This window comes from Rhodnius prolixus, unplaced genomic scaffold (assembly GCF_049639745.1).
Source record: "Rhodnius prolixus isolate KJV_2025 unplaced genomic scaffold, Rpr scaffold_1, whole genome shotgun sequence".
NCBI lineage: Eukaryota > Metazoa > Arthropoda > Insecta > Hemiptera > Reduviidae > Rhodnius > Rhodnius prolixus.
This window is the reverse complement of record NW_027411581.1, coordinates 58,286,269-58,307,132: the sequence shown is the minus strand read 5'-3', so window position 1 is coordinate 58,307,132 and position 20,864 is coordinate 58,286,269. Positions and strand designations below refer to the sequence as shown.

Below are 20,864 nucleotides of genomic sequence, written 5' to 3'. Positions count from 1 at the left end.
AAAGTCCAGTCCTTGCCATCGAGATATTTGCAAATTTCATGTATTGAGAGTACATTTTTTCCTAAATATTGCCGCCTGTAAGGGGCTAGCCATCGGGCACATTCCGACAAAGTGCAAAATATCTTCTGTTTCTTTTAAATTGCAAACGGTACACAATTGGACAAGCATCTGGAGTTGTGGAGGTTTATAATTTAGATAAAATGATAATTGAAGAATATTTTAAGCGATTTGGCAGCTTATTGATGATAAAAAATCACAGATTCGCTGCCGTTTAAAATTTTATAAATGATTTCATTTCTTTAATTTTAAGCTATACGTGCAATAAACTTTACCATTTCTTATAATATTTCACAAATAACACATCACATTTGATTGAAGTAATCAAGATGGCTTTAATTCTAGTTCTGAACTAAAAAAATAAATAAATAAAAAACAAAAAAATATAAAAAATAAAAATAAACTCTGAAATATTTGAGAAAATGTTAGGAAATAAGTTAAAAAAGTACTATTTTTATAAAAAAAATAACATTTTCTCAAATATTTCAGAGTTTATTTTTATTTTATATACGGGTACGTAACCTTTGACTTCCTTATTTTAAGACAGCCTACTTTAAAAATTAACTATTGGTCCATCCAAAAGAGTTTTCAATGACTTAAACAACTTGATAACTAACACTGTTGAGTGCTTGTGAACACGTTTTATTGTAAAAGAAACGTAATTTCTCATACAAAGATAAAAGGAATCCTGGGCAAATGATATACCGTTTGAAAGCCCATCAAACAAGGAAACTTTTATAAAAAGTGCCACAGCACCTAGGTCTGATAATGATCACACATAAAAGGGCCTAATGAGTTTTCTTCAAAAATTTCGATTACTTTTATTTTTCCAGGTATCCGGAGACAAGATTGAGGCTGTTTGAAAAATAACTTATACTTCGAAGTGGTATCAATTTTTAGAAAATTTATCTGTCTTTCTAACCGTGTCATCAGAATCGAATTCGGACTAAAACTTTCTGAGTAATAACATTTTTATTGGAAAAAAGTAATGATTTTAGAAAAAAATTAAAAGTGACGTCACTCAAGAACAGTGGAAAATATGTAGTTGGCCAATACGTCATTGAACTCCACTTTAGATGTACTACACACAGTAGGCCTATGGACTATACTTACTGGTTCACCCTGTATATAAAAAAAAAGGACAGAATCTATAACAATTATTAAAATTTTCACGAAAAATGATTGGATATTCAACCAATCCCTTCACTAACTACCAATTCAAGCTGGCTACAAAACACCCAGCTGTAGTTTTTAGCTGAGAGTCGATAGAGATCACGTTATATTACATAAAGGAATGTTTTTTTATTACTTTTAGTGGGAAGGGCGATTTAAATATTTCCTAGTCGTTGGCAATTCGTTGCATATATAATGTAAAGAAATGTATTATACATTGTCTACAGTATGAGTTATAAATAAATAGTTATTACGTCATAAATTATCGCCTATTATCGAACTATAGAGAAATAGCATGTTAATCAGTTGTACTAGCGCGGATTTTGTATCAATATGGCACACATGCGACTGTAGTTTTTCTAATAAAGTAAGTAGTAAAGTAAAGTAATCGACTGTGTTTTTTTGTTTTTTTTCAGGCGGGGCTTAACGTCCAATTAGGTATCACGGACGGAGGTAGAAGCACATACTTTACGAAATAAAAAGTAGCCGGAATCGAATCCCGAACCTGTACTTCCGGACTTAGTAACCCACTGAGCCCTCTATAGTATCAAAACCATAACGATTGTTTTAATATAATTTCATGTCCTTTTTCTCATTTCCCAAACTCTACGACAAAAATATTTTTTCGACATAGCACCATCTGGCGTAACAATATCAGCGCGGAATCCAACAGCTGGCCTAATGGTGGGGGGGGCTTTACAACCAAACAATCCCAATGGCCTACATTCTCAACTTTAATAGAAAGTTTGGTTTTTTATGAAAAAAGGGTCATCTTTTATTATCATTACCGCCATTATTGTTATTTTACCTTCTTCGATCTTCATCGATGTGGCAATAATAAATTACTTACTATTTTTTCTTTTCCAAATCTTTTGTTTAGATTTTGAAATCAATAAGTTGCCTGATATCTGACAAATATCCTATAAAACTCCGCCATTAATCTTAAGCCTTATCTTTCAATTATACTTCAAGATCTCTCCACACGAGAATTTCAAAATTATTACCATCGTGACCAGTTTTTCTTAATATTTATCTTTTAAACCATTCTCAGGCTCCTCCTGGCGGAATTTATCGCTAATTAAATTTGTTTTTCTCCGTTCTATCGTTTTCTTGTTTTGCTTGGTTTACTTCTTAAGCAGAAATCTATTCGGTAAATCATTTCTACAGCCCATAAAAGTGTCCAGTAATAATAACTTTGACTATAAATTGAAGTTACTAGCAAAAAAAAAAAAAAAAACTTCAGAAGTAATTGATAATTTCTGGTAGTATTTAAATTTTCTTTCAAAAACTGAATAAATTCAAACTTATCAGTTTGGAAACCTGGCATTTACGGAGTAACCATGTTTTTTTTTTTTCTTTGCAAGACTTTCTTCCAACTGGACATTGTGCTCAAGTCAAAATTGACACAATTGAATTTTTATTGGACATATACGAGGGTCGTTTGAAAAGTCCGTGCAAAGTCAGAGAGATAGCACTACTGGCGCGTATCGAGGTTATGTTTAGTTAGTAGCATCTCTTGGTAGAACGCACACCAAGTTTCAGCCAGATCGGTCTATTTCTTTGTGTTTGGCATTCGTTTGAATCGAGGAAGTCGAGTGATTTTCAAAAAATGGACGAAAAAGAATTTCGTGTGTTGATTAAACACTACTTTATGAATGGCAAAACGCCTCAGGAGACTAAAGCGAAGCTTGATAAACATTATGGTGACTCTACACCTTGGATTAGAACAGTTTATAAGTGGTTTCAAAATTTTCGGAGTGGCCATAAAGGGCACAAGTGACGCTGAACGTTCTGGACGCCCTGTTGAGGTTACTACTCCAGAAATCATTGATAAAATCCATGATATGGTGATGGATGACAGAAGAGTGAAGGTGCGTGAGATTGCTAGTGCTGTGGGCATCTCGAATGAACGGGTACATTATATTTTGCATCAACATTTGGACATGACAAAGCTATCCGCAAAGATGGGTGCCGCGATTGCTCACGCTTGACCAAAAACGAAATCGTGTGAAGTGTTGCAAGGACGGTTTGCAGCTGTTCCAGAAGAATTCGCAGGACTTTAAGCGTCGTTTCGTCACTGTGGATGAAACATGGATACATCACTACACTCCTGAGACCAAAGAACAATCTAAACAATGGGTTACCAAGGAGGAATCTGCGCCAAAAAAAGGTGAAGACCGTTCCTTCGGCCGGAAAGATTATGGCGACTGTCTTTTGGGATTCGCAAGGAATAATCCTCATCGAATATCTGGAAAAGGGTAAAACTATTACAGGTGCATATTATTCATCGTTGTTGGACCGTTTGAAAACCGAGCTGCAAGAAAAACGCCCACGATTGGCCCACAAAAAAGTCCTTTTCCATCACGACAACGCACCAGCTCACACCTCAGCAGTTGTGGTCGATAAATTAATGGAAATAGGGTTCCAACTCGTTTCACATCCCCCCTATTCTCCAGATTTGGCTCCCTCGGACTACTATTTGTTCCCCAATATGAAGAAATGGGTGGCGGGAAAAAGATTTTATTTAAACGAGGAGGTGATTGCAGAAACGAATGGCTATTTTTCAGACTTGGACAAATCCTATTATTCGGAAGGGATCAACAAACTAGAGCAGCGTTGGACGAAGTGTATAAGCCTAAAAGGAGACTATGCTGAAAAATAAAAATGGTTTACCCCCAAAAATTAAGTAGTTTTTATTTTTGCACGGACTTTTCAAGCGACCCTCGTATACGAGTGGAGAGTTAATGAACAAAGTACCTCAAAACAAAAACCACATTTTAAATCGGTGTAAAAGTAATCGCCTATTTTTTCAGGCGAGCTTTACGTCCAAACTACCAATTAGGTGTCGTGGACGGAGGCGACTAGCATAACATACTTTACTGTAAATTTCTTTTATTAAACATTAAATAAAATCGTAGGCCTAGTCAGGGAATCGAACCTACTAAACCAACAATATATCTTAGCTTTTTGCAGGTCTCGCCTCTTAACCGCTCGGCTACCATTGCGCCTCTAAATCGCGTATTGTTAGGATATTTGACGTTTTACTATACCGCGTTAGTGTAATGAAATCGTCACAGGAGGCCGTTGGTCCAAAGTATGCCAAAGTTATTACTAAGTAACAGGGGTAACAGAAGCAGAACAATGAATAACAGAGGTATACGAGTGGAGAAGTTACCCAGTGGTAACACTCCAAAACATTAGGCTATTAGTCGCTCTCTTCACTAGAGAGGATATTACGAGGCCACTGCCTCTTAAGGCGTCTTGTCGGGTTGTCAGGAAGAGTTCTAGAAGAAAGATTTTTAGCTAGAGGATTTATGTGAGATTGCAGGCTGAAGTGGAGTTTTCTGTATCTTGTTTTAGCAACTTCGGTGATAAAGGGAATGGAGTTATTACTAAATACTTTTTTTATCAAGTAATAAAAAATTAGTTTTATTTAAATAAGTTAAAGGATATAATTTATTATGCTGCACCCCACATGCCAATTCATTCTCACGAGCTGATCACTTCCTTTCTGGCACGGAAATGTTATATCCGCTGACAGAGAGACTTTTTTAAGAAATATCTTCGATTAATAAAAGAGACTAATCTTGTTGCATTAGTGCATACAGCAATTACATAAAAAGAAATGCACAAAAAAATTAATTAAACCTAGACCGGAAGAATAATGCAACAGGAAATTTTTTTGCAATTATAATTTGTTACAGGCTTGCTGTTTTATTTTTTTTTTACTATTGCACTACCTTTTCATTTTAATAAAGTTTAAGTGGTTTTATGTAATATGTTGTTGGTATTTAGGTGTGTTATGCACTTAATGTATGTGGGTATCTATCGTGCAAGTGCACCGGAAACCGTTGCTAGAAAACTTGATCTAGTTTCTATTGCAATGCGCCGCCCAATTCTCCCACCCCTAATACGGGAAACTTATCTAGATAATATATTATTGGTTTTTCTCCAACGTTCTCTCTCTCTCTCTTTATAATTGCAAGGAAGCCAGTATGGTGTCTAGTAATGCATACATTAAATGAGTATATTTAAATTATAAATGCAAAATTATCATGCATACTTATTTTATAAAGTGGATTGATATATTGTATATATTTATATTTAAGAGGGATTTCAAAATAAGAGTAGTCTTATTGCTGGGAGATCTTTGGAATTCCCGTAAAGTCCTCAGAAAAGACTGGCATGTCACGGGAAACCATGTAACTAAAAAAATTCTATTGTTAAGCAATATTTAGATTAGATTAGATTAAATTAGGGCGGCCTCAAGGCCTACGCCACTGTGACCCCTTTGGATCTATTGTGGCTCCCCGACTTTAGAGCTCATCCTCCAGACCTGTCCGCTTGATCAGACTCTTAATTATGGAGAGTGACTCCTGGGTAAAGCTCTCAGGCCTTGGTTTTTCCTTCCCGAGAAGTAACATCCTTAGCCATACAAGCCCCTCACACTGACACACAACACGTGCAGTGCAGTTTCCTCTTCTTCCTGGCAGAACCTACAAAGGCTGTCATCTGCTAGGCCCATACGATGCATGTGTTTTCTGAGCCTGCAGTGGCCAGTTAATAAGCCTACAATTATCCTTATAGCCCCAAGGCCTTGACGGATTAATTCTGCGGTCAGCCTCGGCGAATAGCCTCTAACGAACCCCTTCGCCTGTCTCTGTCCAGTAGTGGCGAGCCAGACCTACTCTGCACCCACAAATTATTGGCCGCAGTCTTAACATACTTCGAAACCCCAAAACAGGGCTCCGGACCAACGAAGTGTCCCTCAGAGCCTACCCTGGCCAATAAATCTGCCACTTCGTTTCCCTTATATCCTGAATGACCAGGTACCCAAACCAGAAAGACCTTATTTTGGTCACTAATTTCCTTCAGGGCACCCAGACAGACCCAAACCAGCCTTGAGTTGACCTGGTAGGAACTAATTGCCCGTAGAGCAGCTTGACTATCCGAGAAAATTACGACCTTGGAATTAATAATTCCTTGCCCTTTAATCTCGGTAGCGCAGAACCTAATTGCAGTTAGCTCAGCCTGAAAAACTGTAGCTTGTTTTCCTAGGCTAACCGAAAAGCTATATTTCGGCTTCGCCCCTAAGCAATATTTACATTTGCTTTGAATAATCTACTTGATCACAATTTTAAGATTTCGGCCAGAACTTAACCAGAAAGAATTTAAATCAAAGTTCTCGCCCTGACGCATCTAAGGTGAATCGTCCTGTCAAAATAGATGCCAAGATTTCCCAAGGCGTGCTGTGCAATTATTAACTTAAAGCGGTTGGCTAGAAGTATTCATATTAAAAAGATTTTAATAAGAAAGGAGTAAGTATAAGCGAAGCCTTTCTTGTAGAAGAAGGATTCATGACCTGATACTAAATAAAGTATTAGAATTGCTTTTGCTGCTAATAGTAATTAAAAACATGAAAGATGGGCATTAGTTAGCATGGTTTTACAATTAAAAAGAGGAAAAAAAGAAGAAAGTATTCTTTCATCAAGGAATCTCCCCTGACCACTTGGGCGGCGAAGCCGTCATAAAAAGGGAATTGAAATAAGTAAAAATTTAAACAAAAAAGAATCGTTAAAAAAGGATGTTCCTAACTACTGTCGTATAAATTGTCGGATTAAATTTAAAGCATCGGCATTTTGTAGTCATCATATTTAATTAAACGACTATACCTACATGCAGTTTTTAGATTAGTTGCATACTGATTTGTGATTGCTGTTTGCACGCATGCGCATTCTCACATTGTTTTTATTGGTGTAAAAATTTTATAAACGAAAAGTTGCCTATATTAATTAAAGTGTTAAAATTTAATTTTGTTGCCTCTCTTTCACTTGCTTATGTTAGAATTAAAATCTTGCGCTGCATGTTGGTACATGTTTTCGTCTTCTAACTGATGCAACTAACTCGCAACTAGTTCAAATCTCTTAGCACGCATGTTTATATTCTGTTTCAGTCCAATTTCAAGAAGGATGCATTCTGAGTTTAGGGTATCACTTTGAAGTTTCTTCTCAAATCCATAACTGAAATGATCGTCACAATTCATTGGTCATAAATAATCCTAATCTCTTCGTTTACCACAATCCAATCAAATAATGGATCTCCTTTTCTTGCGCAGAATAAAAGAGGATATCACTTCAAAAAGAAGATTTCTTCGATCACCTTTACGAGGAGCACCACCAACTTATGCTTTGTCCAATTTCCACTTTGCTAGAAATGTTTTACTAGTCTCTAACTTCTTCGACCTCTTTTGATATAGTTTCTTATAAGAGTAGAGACCCATTTTGAACTTGTTTCAATTAGGATTTGCCTTTCTTTAGTTTAGTAAAGCTAAATAAACAAAAAATAAATAGTAAACCTGAAAGGAGAAAAATAGGTTGACAAAGGGTATTTGAATTCTTTCTATTTACTTCAAAACAGTTACTATTTTGAACTGGGATCTTTAAATGCATTAATGCTCAGTAATTTTGTAGATAAAGACAATGCAAACACAAAGAATAACCAACGCTGTACCTACACCAGGTGCTTTAAAGCACACTAAGAGCTTTTAATGAAGATCTTCTCTGCCATTTAGAACTTTAAGGAATAAAAATGACTTTTAAGCGTCAAACGTGGAAATCTTGAAAACAAACTTTTCCTTCTCTTTATGGGTACACTTTTCAGAAAGAAAAAAATATAATCTTGAAAACTGATAATCACTCTAAAATTGAACGCTTTCCTTTAATGTAATCTGATAAGTACGAGAATTACAATAACATAATAAAAAACTTTTAAAACATTGTTTACAATTTACTAGCATTTATCTTGTGAAAAAAACAATAATTTGTTATTTTCTCAGATAACTATACAATCCCCAGCAACAATAATATATAATTACAATAGTTGTTGTTGATAATGTATTATCTAATAGTTTGCGGCATTGTCTCATTGATAGTATTTTCATTTTACTAAAATTATTATTTAATATTTATCTACGTTTTGATATCTGTCACTTGTCTCGTTTTCCTTTTTAATATTCATTACTTTCGCTGACCAGAATTTTTCTTCGTTACCATTGGACGAATCTTAAAGACAAAAATTCACTGACTACAGCCTGTAGCAGATAACAGCTGTTAAGTGTTAAGAATGTTAGTAATACTTGCCAAGTTAAAAAGACTTAACCCTAAAACAATATGTGTGTGGTTATTGAAATATTTTTAGTTTTCGTCGAAAAGAGCAGGTTTTTATTTGTCTTTGGAGTAAATGTGAGGAAATAAAGTGATTTCGGCTACGGTAAGTTAAAAAGAAGACTGTGTATTGCACCTCTTGGTTGCTGATTTCTGATTTTTTGCTCTTTTTCGAGATGAACAGAGCCCAGGGATATGAGGGCAGGCGACTAGGAGTCTTCACTCTCCTTAAATAAGATGAATTATTATTCTCAGCGACTTAACTATTACTGTTTCACAAAAAAAGAGTCACCCATTAAGGTCGATTCCCACTATTATATTATTAGAAACCGAAATCCTTAAATTTAGAGGGAAAATGGCGGATCTGGCGCACCTAAATTGTGCCAGATCCAAACATCTCCAAATCTGACCGGGTAATCATCGAGTTCAACGAAGCTGTGAGCCATACCCATCAGCACCATTCTACCCCCACCTATCATCGAATTTGACGAAGCTGAAATCCGCACCATCACAAAATAAAGAGGAATCGTTTTAAAAGATCTAAAGATTTAAATCGGTATAGATATACTCTGATCTCACAACTGTTAAATAATAATTTTGTTCAGAATAATGTTTGAAATAAATAGGTTTATGACAGAGAAGTTTAAAATAAACAACAGACTAAAGGGTTTTTTTAAGCGTATGCTTATTTTTTTCGAAAAATGAGTTTAAAAAAGCACTCAAGTAGAGGGAAAATGCGGGTTCTGGCGCACTTTTTTTGTCGTCGAACTGGACGAGCACTTAGACCACGCCCCTACCCCCACCCCTCCCCTTTTTGACCAATCATCGAACTCGACGACCACTTAGGCCACGCCCCCTACCCCCACCCCTCCCCTTTTTGACCAATCATCGAACTCGACGAGGGCTTTTGACCACGCCCCCTACCCCCACCCCTACCCTTTTTGACCAATCATCGAACTCGACGAGGGTTTTAGGCCACGCCCCTTCCCCCACTCCACCCTTTTAATCGACCAATCAGCGAATTCGATGACACCCCTTTTACCCCCCACTCCTACCCCCACCCTTCTTAATAGACCAATCAGCGTATTCGACGACATCCCTTTACCCCCACCCAAGCCCTACTCCTATCACATGACACCTACCTTTACCCCCACCACCTCTAGGTCGTCGTATTCGTTGGCCTCTTAAGCTCCTCCTACAAGATGGCGGCTCTCCTAACAGCTGTAGTACACAAGATGGCCGACCTCGTACCAGCTGATGACCACAAGATGGCGGACCTCATACCTCCACCCCCCTCGCCCATTGATAGACAGGAGGGGATTTTTTTTTTTAATTATTTTTACTTACCTGGGATTCGATCCTACAACCTTCGTACTGATAGACACGTCATCTGCACCAGTCGGCCACAGTGGTAGTCTCGCTTACTCTAGTTTTGAATGTTCTCTTATGTTTTAACATGGAATTATTTTTTAAAAAATCTAACCCCCCTCTCCAAGAATTTTTTTTTTTTTTTTATTTAAATTACCCCCACTATCACAAAAATATTGAACTTAAATAAAAATGGATAACCTCACTTTAGGTAATAGAAAAAACTATTTACTTACCCCCTCCACCTGGACTGCTTCCGCTGCTGATGACGCGACCTACACTCACTGAAAACTAAACCCGAACTGACACTTGGACTGCGATACTAGCATTAACCCCCCCCCCCACCACAATTACGTCACACTCTAACTAGCCAATAGAATTGCATCTTTTTTTCCAAATGATTACCTCTCTGGACAGGTCTCTGTAGCAAGCCACCCCCTTTCCCTTCCACATCTTTTATCATACCTGTTAATTTATATATATGCCAACATAGCTGAACATGCTCCAACAAGTCTGGACATGTAGCCAGCTGTTTGAACAGGCAAGTAAAAATAATGATGACTCATACCATTGTCATATCCTCAACGAGCACAAACATGCTCCAACAAGTCTGGACATGTAGCCAGCTGCCTCTTTCGCTTTAACCGTTTTTTTTTTTGTTATTATGAAGTTAAAAGTAAATTGAACTTTGAACTTTCATATATCTTATTATTATTTCCGTTTACCAACTATACAAACCTGTATGAACATATCATCGGTGTAGTCTCAATATGTGTGATTACCTGAACATGCTCCAACAAGTCCGGACATGTAGCCAGCTGCCTCATTCGCTTTAACCGTTTTTTTGTTATTATGAACATGCTCCAACAAGTCCGGACATGTAGCCAGCTGCCTCTTTAGCTTTAATTATTTTTTCACATTATAAATTTTATTTAAATTCTATGTCATATCTTCCATTATTAAAGCCTTTGTACATTATTAACAGTTTTTTCTTTGATTGTTGGTAATCTTCCACCATTTCATCAGTTATCACTGCCGCAAATCTGCGTGGAAGGAAGATCCTCGTTGGGTAGTCCATTGTCGGGCCAATATAATGTAAATGGGCAACGATGGCATCTCCAAATTTAGTGTTGATTCTTTCGAATTGCTTCACTTCGTATGAGTATCCGGTTCTTAGATCTGATAATTTGCCAATGCCCACAGACCTTGTATTCACATCATTCAAAAAGCTTGCCAACTTAGACATCTGAAAGAAGAATATTATATGAAAGTATCGCATCATTATCAATATATTGTTTCAATAAAAAAAGTATTATTACTTACCTTTGAAGTATGAAGTTAACCTCTCGAGCTGTGGGCAACGAATGACGAATTACCTTACAAGCTTCACTACTTTACCGTTACGGATGTCCCCCCCCCCCACTCTAAGACGTCACTTATAGTTAGCCAATAGAATTGCGTGCTTGTCTTCCCTCTCTCTCTTGCAAGTGTCTCTCTCTCTAAGGTGAATCATACCTCCCACCTTTGATGCAGGACTCAACCTGTCCGTTAACTTCATATATGTTTCTTAGAAAAAACAATATTTTTCAAACTGAACTTTGCCCTTATTAGCTTTTATTGCTTTATAAATAATAAAACTTTGAATGTTTGTAGACTTAATAACTTACTTTTTAAAAAATGTTAACACGCTTGCACAACATGTTTGAACAGGCACTTAATAACTTACTTTTTAAAAAAATGTTAACACGCTTGCACAACATGTTTGAACAGGCAAGTAAAAATAATGATGACTCATACCATTGTCATATCCTCAACGAGCACAAACATGCTCCAACAAGTCTGGACATGTAGCCAGCTGCCTCTTTCGCTTTAACCGTTTTTTTGTTATTATGAAGTTAAAAGTAAATTGAACTTTGAACTTTTTAATAAAATATAAATGTTTTAATTTACTTTTCTTTATTTATCACATAATTTGTATATGGCTTAATATTGCTCAACTTGCATGTCTGAGCTTGCCCTGTTTGAATTGGTCAGTAACTAACTGATGTCTCCCACCCTTGGGCATGACGTCACTTATTGTTAGCCAATAGCATTTCGTGTTTTTATGAAAATGTATTAATTTTCAAATTATCTTCAAGAGAAAAAAAAGTTAAATTACCTGTAAAAAATATAAGTAAATCTATCTTCGTATTATTTATATTCTTATTTGTTTTTTATTTTTAGTATCTATATTGTATATCAAATATGTATATGTAATTGTTTGTGCAATATATATAACTTGATATATTTTGAAATATCGGAGCTCCGAACGCTAAGGAGTCAAGATTAAAAATGAACTATATTGTGCCTAGCAAGAGATTAACATGCCTGCACATGCCAGGCAAAACATGCAAGCGCAGGTCTGATAAGTTTTGTGTCTGTGCTCCACTAAAAAAAAGGCCTGCTCTGACATGCCGTTTTCAGACTTTTCTTTTTAAATATCATTATTCTTTTAATAATTTATTTTATTTCATTATAATGTATTTATTCAAATATTTTATTATTTTATTTTCATGTTATTCATTTTTTTTTTTTCAATGTATATTTTTTTATATAAATTATTTTATTTTATTATTTATTATTTTATTATCATTAGCAAGAAAACAGGGGAAGAAAAAATGAAATAAAAATTTTCTAAATGCAATTTTTTTTATTATTAAAAAAAAGAAATTAGAGATATTCACAATTTTTTTTTTTAATATAATCATTTACATTATCAGTTTAACCATTACTTATATACAAACATCTTTTATACAAATACAATACATATATTAAAATTAAATTTTTCTTAATACATTTGAAATTAATATCCAATGTGAAAGAGCATATACATGAAAATGGGTACACATCGTCGGAGTCTTGTTATGAAGAAGACACTGAGTGCCATCGTTTAATGGTCTTAATTGAGAAATTTGAGGGCAATCGAATTCTTCTAGGTTGATTACGTTTCCACAATAATGATTTAAAAATTGTTTTTTCTGGAGTCCTTTTACAAAGATTTTGTTGTAATGGGTAAGATGTTTGTGTAGAATAGCATCTAATTCCACATAGTCCACCTCTCCTTCTTCCCATTTAATTTGATGAAAATTTCTAGTTAACCATGAATTTACTCGGTAACTGAATGCATTTAATGACAGATTTTCTGGCGGTTTAAACAACCAGTGTCCACTTGAAAGATTCTCCATGTCTAAAATAGACAATTCTTTCACGATATACAGTTTTGAGTTGTCTATGAGGCACTGCATGTCTACGACACACGCACCCGACGAGGTCATGATTGCAATTGATACAACTGAATGAAATTTTTAATCGAACTGGCTTGTCTTAACATGTCCCAACGTGCACAAACATGATATTGCAATTGATACTTCTGAATGAAATTTATAAGTAACTGGCTTGTCTTAACATGTCCCAACGTGCACAGACATGGAATTTATTACATTTTCCTCTAAATAATTAAAATATTTTTTTTTTATAAACTTAATTTTTCTTTCATTTTTTTTTTTTAACTAAATTATTTTTTTAATAATTTTATAACAGAAATCTTGCACTAAAAGTATTATTTAAAAAAAAAAAAATATATATCTTCCAGTTTTACATAAATTAATTTCTTTCATTTTTTTTTTTAAACTAAATTATTTTTTCTTTTTTAATTTTATAACAGAAATCTTGCTCTAAGAGTATTATTTTTAAAAAAATATATATATCTTCCAATTTTACATAATTTCTTTCATTTTTTTTTTTTTTTTTTTTTTTATATATATCACATAAAAATAAAAATAACTTAAATAAAAATAAAATTAAAATAACACTTAAAAGAATTCCAAATCATATCGGCGATTTTTTATTCCTTTATAGAGCAAAGCTATTTTTCTGTTTGTAACATCATAATCGTCGATAATTTCTTTCGTAAACATGTCGGTGAATCTATTTGGCAGGAAAACTATATTTGGTTCGTCCTCAAACTGTGTAGGTCCAACATACGATCTGATGTGTGCTATTATGGCTTTTCCATATTTAGTGTTAATCTTATCAAATTTAACTATTTCATAGCTAACTCCTACGCGAAGGTCGGCAAGCCTACCAATCTGTGAGGAGCTTTGGTTAGCATCGTTGAGGTACGCTGCCAAAGTCGACATCTGAAGGGAATTTTGAAAAAAGTACATATGTAATTAGAAAAATAATATTTTAATTCAATCACTGTGAAGTGTATAAAGATTTATGTAAGTATAAAATAGTAGTATAAATACTTACTTTTAAGTATTGATAAAATTTAATTTAATCCGCCTGGGTCGAGTTCTAGAGAAGAAATGATGTTGAATCCTTTATCCTATACCCCCACTACCAGTCACAAAGCCGACATGTCAGTGCAAGTCTAATAACTAGTTCAAAATTCAATTGCTAATACAGTTGTGCATAAACATGTTTACACCTGCATAGACCTGATTAGCTTCAGTAATCATTTAATGCATGGGTTTTGTAAATTGTACGGAATACAAAAGTAATGATAGTAGTTTTAAGCACTCATTGTACATAATTTATTTTGTCTCTCAATTAAGATTACAAAGTAGAATATAAATATAATTACCATTAAAACTTGAAGTTGCTCAAAGAATAAAATAATGTTATTATCCAGAATATGGTCAAATATTATGGAATTTTGTACAGATTCTTAAGATTTAGCAATAAATGCAAGTGCTTATCATCGTCGTTGAAGGTTAATACTACTTTTTTCATGTCTCACCAGATTTTATTATAGGTGCTTGGAAAAAATTATGATTATGAGTTTTTTAAAAGAGGGTAGGCATGAATGAATACATAACTCAAAAGGTAGCGTACTATTTTTTCATATCTTAGGAAAAAACTGTCGCTAAATATTTTCTTATTCTTTTTTCTGGTGTTCGTGTCGTTTATGGCGAATGAAGAAGGATGGATGGATGAGATCTAGCAGTTGTTGCCTAAAGGTTGGAAATGATTCACTCTTAAGAGGACTCCATCGAACTTTTTGATTGTCCATCCACTTTCCTTAAGTGAGGATTCCTCCATTTCGGAAATCATCTTATCAAAGCCTTCTCTTAGAGACTTTTCAATAGAGGAGTCTTTGCAAATTATCTTGTTTTTTTGTCTTGAATGCGCAATTAGTTGTTTCCTCTTTCATATTTTCAAATGTAGCCTCCAAAACCAAATTATATTTTATTGCGGTTTTATCGCCATCCATGGCACTTTCAATCAGTCGATGCAATGTTTCTTGCTTACCTGCTAGAAACTCCATTACATCAACTTCTCCAGAGCACGGTATGAAGAAGGTTCTCAGAGTTCCACCAAACGACGATTCCACTTCGTATAATTGTCCTTGTGCGGCGTCCAATCGTGCTTTTTTGGTTAAGTTGGCCGGCGCTTTCTGTCCACAGCTACCAATGTGACAGTTTAAAGTTTTCTTAGTAGAATAAAACTCGCCGCATGCCACACATTGGAAACGAGTCTGACGCTTCAGATATGTTTTTTCATGGCGTTTTTTTTTTTTTTTTGGAAAATGCTCTTGAAAATATTTTATTGCAATGGCTGCATTCAAAAGACATAATGATAGAATTATTTGAACAAAGTTTAAAAATTAAGAAACAAATCTGTAACAAATTGTATGCTCAACTTAAGAATGTATGAATGCTGTAGCTTAGTAGATATAATTGCGGTTCTTGAAATCAAAGGGTTTAAGTGTACAAGTGTCTAACGAATTAACAGCTTGCGCACAGTCATAGAACTAATAAAAAAAAAAAAAATGCATACTTCGCAACACTTTTATCGTGCAAGGGATTAAAATCGATATTAGCGTTTCTGTCGGCAAAAAATAATAAATAAATCTAAGATCTGAACTGGTCGTAACATGCATGTTATAGCCCCCCCCCCCAACCACTAACTTAGGTTAGGTTATGATAGTGTAAGTTGCGTTTGATTAGGTTAGGTTAGGTTAGGTTAGGTTAGGCTACGTTATCGAATTTACAATTAAATACAATTTAGTACTGTTAAATTCGATTAGGTTGGGTTAGGTTAGGTTAGGGTTAGGCTAAGTTATCGAATTTAATACAATTTACAATTAAATAGGCTAAATTCGATAACTTAGCCTAACCCTAACCTAACCTAACCCAACCTAATCGAATTTAACAGTACTAAATTGTATTTAATTGTAAATTCGATAACGTAGCCTAACCTAACCTAACCTAACCTAACCTAATCAAACGCAACTTACACTATCATAACCTAACCTAAGTTAGTGGTTGGGGGGGGGGGCTATAACATGCATGTTACGACCAGTTCAGATCTTAGATTTATTTATTATTTTTTGCCGACAGAAACGCTAATATCGATTTTAATCCCTTGCACGATAAAAGTGTTGCGAAGTATGCATTTTTTTTTTTTTTATTAGTTCTATGACTGTGCGCAAGCTGTTAATTCGTTAGACACTTGTACACTTAAACCCTTTGATTTCAAGAACCGCAATTATATCTACTAAGCTACAGCATTCATACATTCTTAAGTTGAGCATACAATTTGTTACAGATTTGTTTCTTAATTTTTAAACTTTGTTCAAATAATTCTATCATTATGTCTTTTGAATGCAGCCATTGCAATAAAATATTTTCAAGAGCATTTTCCAAAAAAAAAAAAAAAACGCCATGAAAAAACATATCTGAAGCGTCAGACTCGTTTCCAATGTGTGGCATGCGGCGAGTTTTATTCTACTAAGAAAACTTTAAACTGTCACATTGGTAGCTGTGGACAGAAAGCGCCGGCCAACTTAACCAAAAAAGCACGATTGGACGCCGCACAAGGACAATTATACGAAGTGGAATCGTCGTTTGGTGGAACTCTGAGAACCTTCTTCATACCGTGCTCTGGAGAAGTTGATGTAATGGAGTTTCTAGCAGGTAAGCAAGAAACATTGCATCGACTGATTGAAAGTGCCATGGATGGCGATAAAACCGCAATAAAATATAATTTGGTTTTGGAGGCTACATTTGAAAATATGAAAGAGGAAACAACTAATTGCGCATTCAAGACAAAAAAACAAGATAATTTGCAAAGACTCCTCTATTGAAAAGTCTCTAAGAGAAGGCTTTGATAAGATGATTTCCGAAATGGAGGAATCCTCACTTAAGGAAAGTGGATGGACAATCAAAAAGTTCGATGGAGTCCTCTTAAGAGTGAATCATTTCCAACCTTTAGGCAACAACTGCTAGATCTCATCCATCCATCCTTCTTCATTCGCCATAAACGACACGAACACCAGAAAAAAGAATAAGAAAATATTTAGCGACAGTTTTTTCCTAAGATATGAAAAAATAGTACGCTACCTTTTGAGTTATGTATTCATTCATGCCTACCCTCTTTTAAAAAACTCATAATCATAATTTTTTCCAAGCACCTATAATAAAATCTGGTGAGACATGAAAAAAGTAGTATTAACCTTCAACGACGATGATAAGCACTTGCATTTATTGCTAAATCTTAAGAATCTGTACAAAATTCCATAATATTTGACCATATTCTGGATAATAACATTATTTTATTCTTTGAGCAACTTCAAGTTTTAATGGTAATTATATTTATATTCTACTTTGTAATCTTAATTGAGAGACAAAATAAATTATGTACAATGAGTGCTTAAAACTACTATCATTACTTTTGTATTCCGTACAATTTACAAAACCCATGCATTAAATGATTACTGAAGCTAATCAGGTCTATGCAGGTGTAAACATGTTTATGCACAACTGTATTAGCAATTGAATTTTGAACTAGTTATTAGACTTGCACTGACATGTCGGCTTTGTGACTGGTAGTGGGGGTATAGGATAAAGGATTCAACATCATTTCTTCTCTAGAACTCGACCCAGGCGGATTAAATTAAATTTTATCAATACTTAAAAGTAAGTATTTATACTACTATTTTATACTTACATAAATCTTTATACACTTCACAGTGATTGAATTAAAATATTATTTTTCTAATTACATATGTACTTTTTTCAAAATTCCCTTCAGATGTCGACTTTGGCAGCGTACCTCAACGATGCTAACCAAAGCTCCTCACAGATTGGTAGGCTTGCCGACCTTCGCGTAGGAGTTAGCTATGAAATAGTTAAATTTGATAAGATTAACACTAAATATGGAAAAGCCATAATAGCACACATCAGATCGTATGTTGGACCTACACAGTTTGAGGACGAACCAAATATAGTTTTCCTGCCAAATAGATTCACCGACATGTTTACGAAAGAAATTATCGACGATTATGATGTTACAAACAGAAAAATAGCTTTGCTCTATAAAGGAATAAAAAATCGCCGATATGATTTGGAATTCTTTTAAGTGTTATTTTAATTTTATTTTTATTTAAGTTATTTTTATTTTTATGTGATATATATAAAAAAAAAAAAAAAAAAAAAAAATGAAAGAAATTATGTAAAATTGGAAGATATATATATTTTTTTAAAAATAATACTCTTAGAGCAAGATTTCTGTTATAAAATTAAAAAAGAAAAAATAATTTAGTTTAAAAAAAAAAATGAAAGAAATTAATTTATGTAAAACTGGAAGATATATATTTTTTTTTTTTTAAATAATACTTTTAGTGCAAGATTTCTGTTATAAAATTATTAAAAAAATAATTTAGTTAAAAAAAAAAAATGAAAGAAAAATTAAGTTTATAAAAAAAAAATATTTTAATTATTTAGAGGAAAATGTAATAAATTCCATGTCTGTGCACGTTGGGACATGTTAAGACAAGCCAGTTACTTATAAATTTCATTCAGAAGTATCAATTGCAATATCATGTTTGTGCACGTTGGGACATGTTAAGACAAGCCAGTTCGATTAAAAATTTCATTCAGTTGTATCAATTGCAATCATGACCTCGTCGGGTGCGTGTGTCGTAGACATGCAGTGCCTCATAGACAACTCAAAACTGTATATCGTGAAAGAATTGTCTATTTTAGACATGGAGAATCTTTCAAGTGGACACTGGTTGTTTAAACCGCCAGAAAATCTGTCATTAAATGCATTCAGTTACCGAGTAAATTCATGGTTAACTAGAAATTTTCATCAAATTAAATGGGAAGAAGGAGAGGTGGACTATGTGGAATTAGATGCTATTCTACACAAACATCTTACCCATTACAACAAAATCTTTGTAAAAGGACTCCAGAAAAAACAATTTTTAAATCATTATTGTGGAAACGTAATCAACCTAGAAGAATTCGATTGCCCTCAAATTTCTCAATTAAGACCATTAAACGATGGCACTCAGTGTCTTCTTCATAACAAGACTCCGACGATGTGTACCCATTTTCATGTATATGCTCTTTCACATTGGATATTAATTTCAAATGTATTAAGAAAAATTTAATTTTAATATATGTATTGTATTTGTATAAAAGATGTTTGTATATAAGTAATGGTTAAACTGATAATGTAAATGATTATATTAAAAAAAAAAATTGTGAATATCTCTAATTTCTTTTTTTTAATAATAAAAAAAATTGCATTTAGAAAATTTTTATTTCATTTTTTCTTCCCCTGTTTTCTTGCTAATGATAATAAAATAATAAATAATAAAATAAAATAATTTATATAAAAAAATATACATTGAAAAAAAAAAAATGAATAACATGAAAATAAAATAATAAAATATTTGAATAAATACATTATAATGAAATAAAATAAATTATTAAAAGAATAATGATATTTAAAAAGAAAAGTCTGAAAACGGCATGTCAGAGCAGGCCTTTTTTTTAGTGGAGCACAGACACAAAACTTATCAGACCTGCGCTTGCATGTTTTGCCTGGCATGTGCAGGCATGTTAATCTCTTGCTAGGCACAATATAGTTCATTTTTAATCTTGACTCCTTAGCGTTCGGAGCTCCGATATTTCAAAATATATCAAGTTATATATATTGCACAAACAATTACATATACATATTTGATATACAATATAGATACTAAAAATAAAAAACAAATAAGAATATAAATAATACGAAGATAGATTTACTTATATTTTTTACAGGTAATTTAACTTTTTTTTCTCTTGAAGATAATTTGAAAATTAATACATTTTCATAAAAACACGAAATGCTATTGGCTAACAATAAGTGACGTCATGCCCAAGGGTGGGAGACATCAGTTAGTTACTGACCAATTCAAACAGGGCAAGCTCAGACATGCAAGTTGAGCAATATTAAGCCATATACAAATTATGTGATAAATAAAGAAAAGTAAATTAAAACATTTATATTTTATTAAAAAGTTCAAAGTTCAATTTACTTTTAACTTCATAATAACAAAAAAACGGTTAAAGCGAAAGAGGCAGCTGGCTACATGTCCAGACTTGTTGGAGCATGTTTGTGCTCGTTGAGGATATGACAATGGTATGAGTCATCATTATTTTTACTTGCCTGTTCAAACATGTTGTGCAAGCGTGTTAACATTTTTTTAAAAAGTAAGTTATTAAGTGCCTGTTCAAACATGTTGTGCAAGCGTGTTAACATTTTTTAAAAAGTAAGTTATTAAGTCTACAAACATTCAAAGTTTTATTATTTATAAAGCAATAAAAGCTAATAAGGGCAAAGTTCAGTTTGAAAAATATTGTTTTTTCTAAGAAACATATATGAAGTTAACGGACAGGTTGAGTCCTGCATCAAAGGTGGGAGGTATGATTCACCTTAGAGAGAGAGACACTTGCAAGAGAGAGAGGGAAGACAAGCACGCAATTCTATTGGCTAACTATAAGTGACGTCTTAGAGTGGGGGGGGGGACATCCGTAACGGTAAAGTAGTGAAGCTTGTAAGGTAATTCGTCATTCGTTGCCCACAGCTCGAGAGGTTAACTTCATACTTCAAAGGTAAGTAATAATACTTTTTTTATTGAAACAATATATTGATAATGATGCGATACTTTCATATAATATTCTTCTTTCAGATGTCTAAGTTGGCAAGCTTTTTGAATGATGTGAATACAAGGTCTGTGGGCATTGGCAAATTATCAGATCTAAGAACCGGATACTCATACGA

General features: G+C 33.8%; 1 protein-coding gene and 3 long non-coding RNA genes across 6 annotated transcripts in view; 2 read left to right on the top strand and 2 right to left on the bottom strand.

Annotated features, from left to right (window-relative positions):
* LOC141449967 (uncharacterized) overlaps nt 1-11,333 on the bottom strand; it is a 73,493-nt gene extending 62,160 nt beyond the window's left edge. Inside the window, exons 1-2 of the long non-coding RNA XR_012455796.1 lie at nt 11,085-11,333; nt 9,998-11,007 (exon numbers count right to left, since the gene is read on the bottom strand). This is a non-coding gene — a long non-coding RNA (uncharacterized lncRNA). The remainder of the gene's footprint in view (nt 1-9,997; nt 11,008-11,084) is intronic.
* The window catches only part of MESR6 (misexpression suppressor of ras 6), a 906,147-nt gene that overhangs the window by 459,838 nt on the left and 425,445 nt on the right, over nt 1-20,864 (top strand). The gene's annotated exons all lie outside the window — the stretch shown is intronic.
* On the bottom strand, nt 11,834-15,691 carry LOC141449988 (uncharacterized). Its single transcript, XR_012455821.1, has 2 exons — nt 14,055-15,691; nt 11,834-13,939 (listed from the first exon to the last, which is right to left on the bottom strand). It is a non-coding gene; the product is annotated as an uncharacterized lncRNA (long non-coding RNA).
* LOC141449974 (uncharacterized) lies at nt 16,089-19,947 on the top strand. The gene is made up of 2 exons (XR_012455808.1): nt 16,089-17,725; nt 17,841-19,947. It is a non-coding gene; the product is annotated as an uncharacterized lncRNA (long non-coding RNA).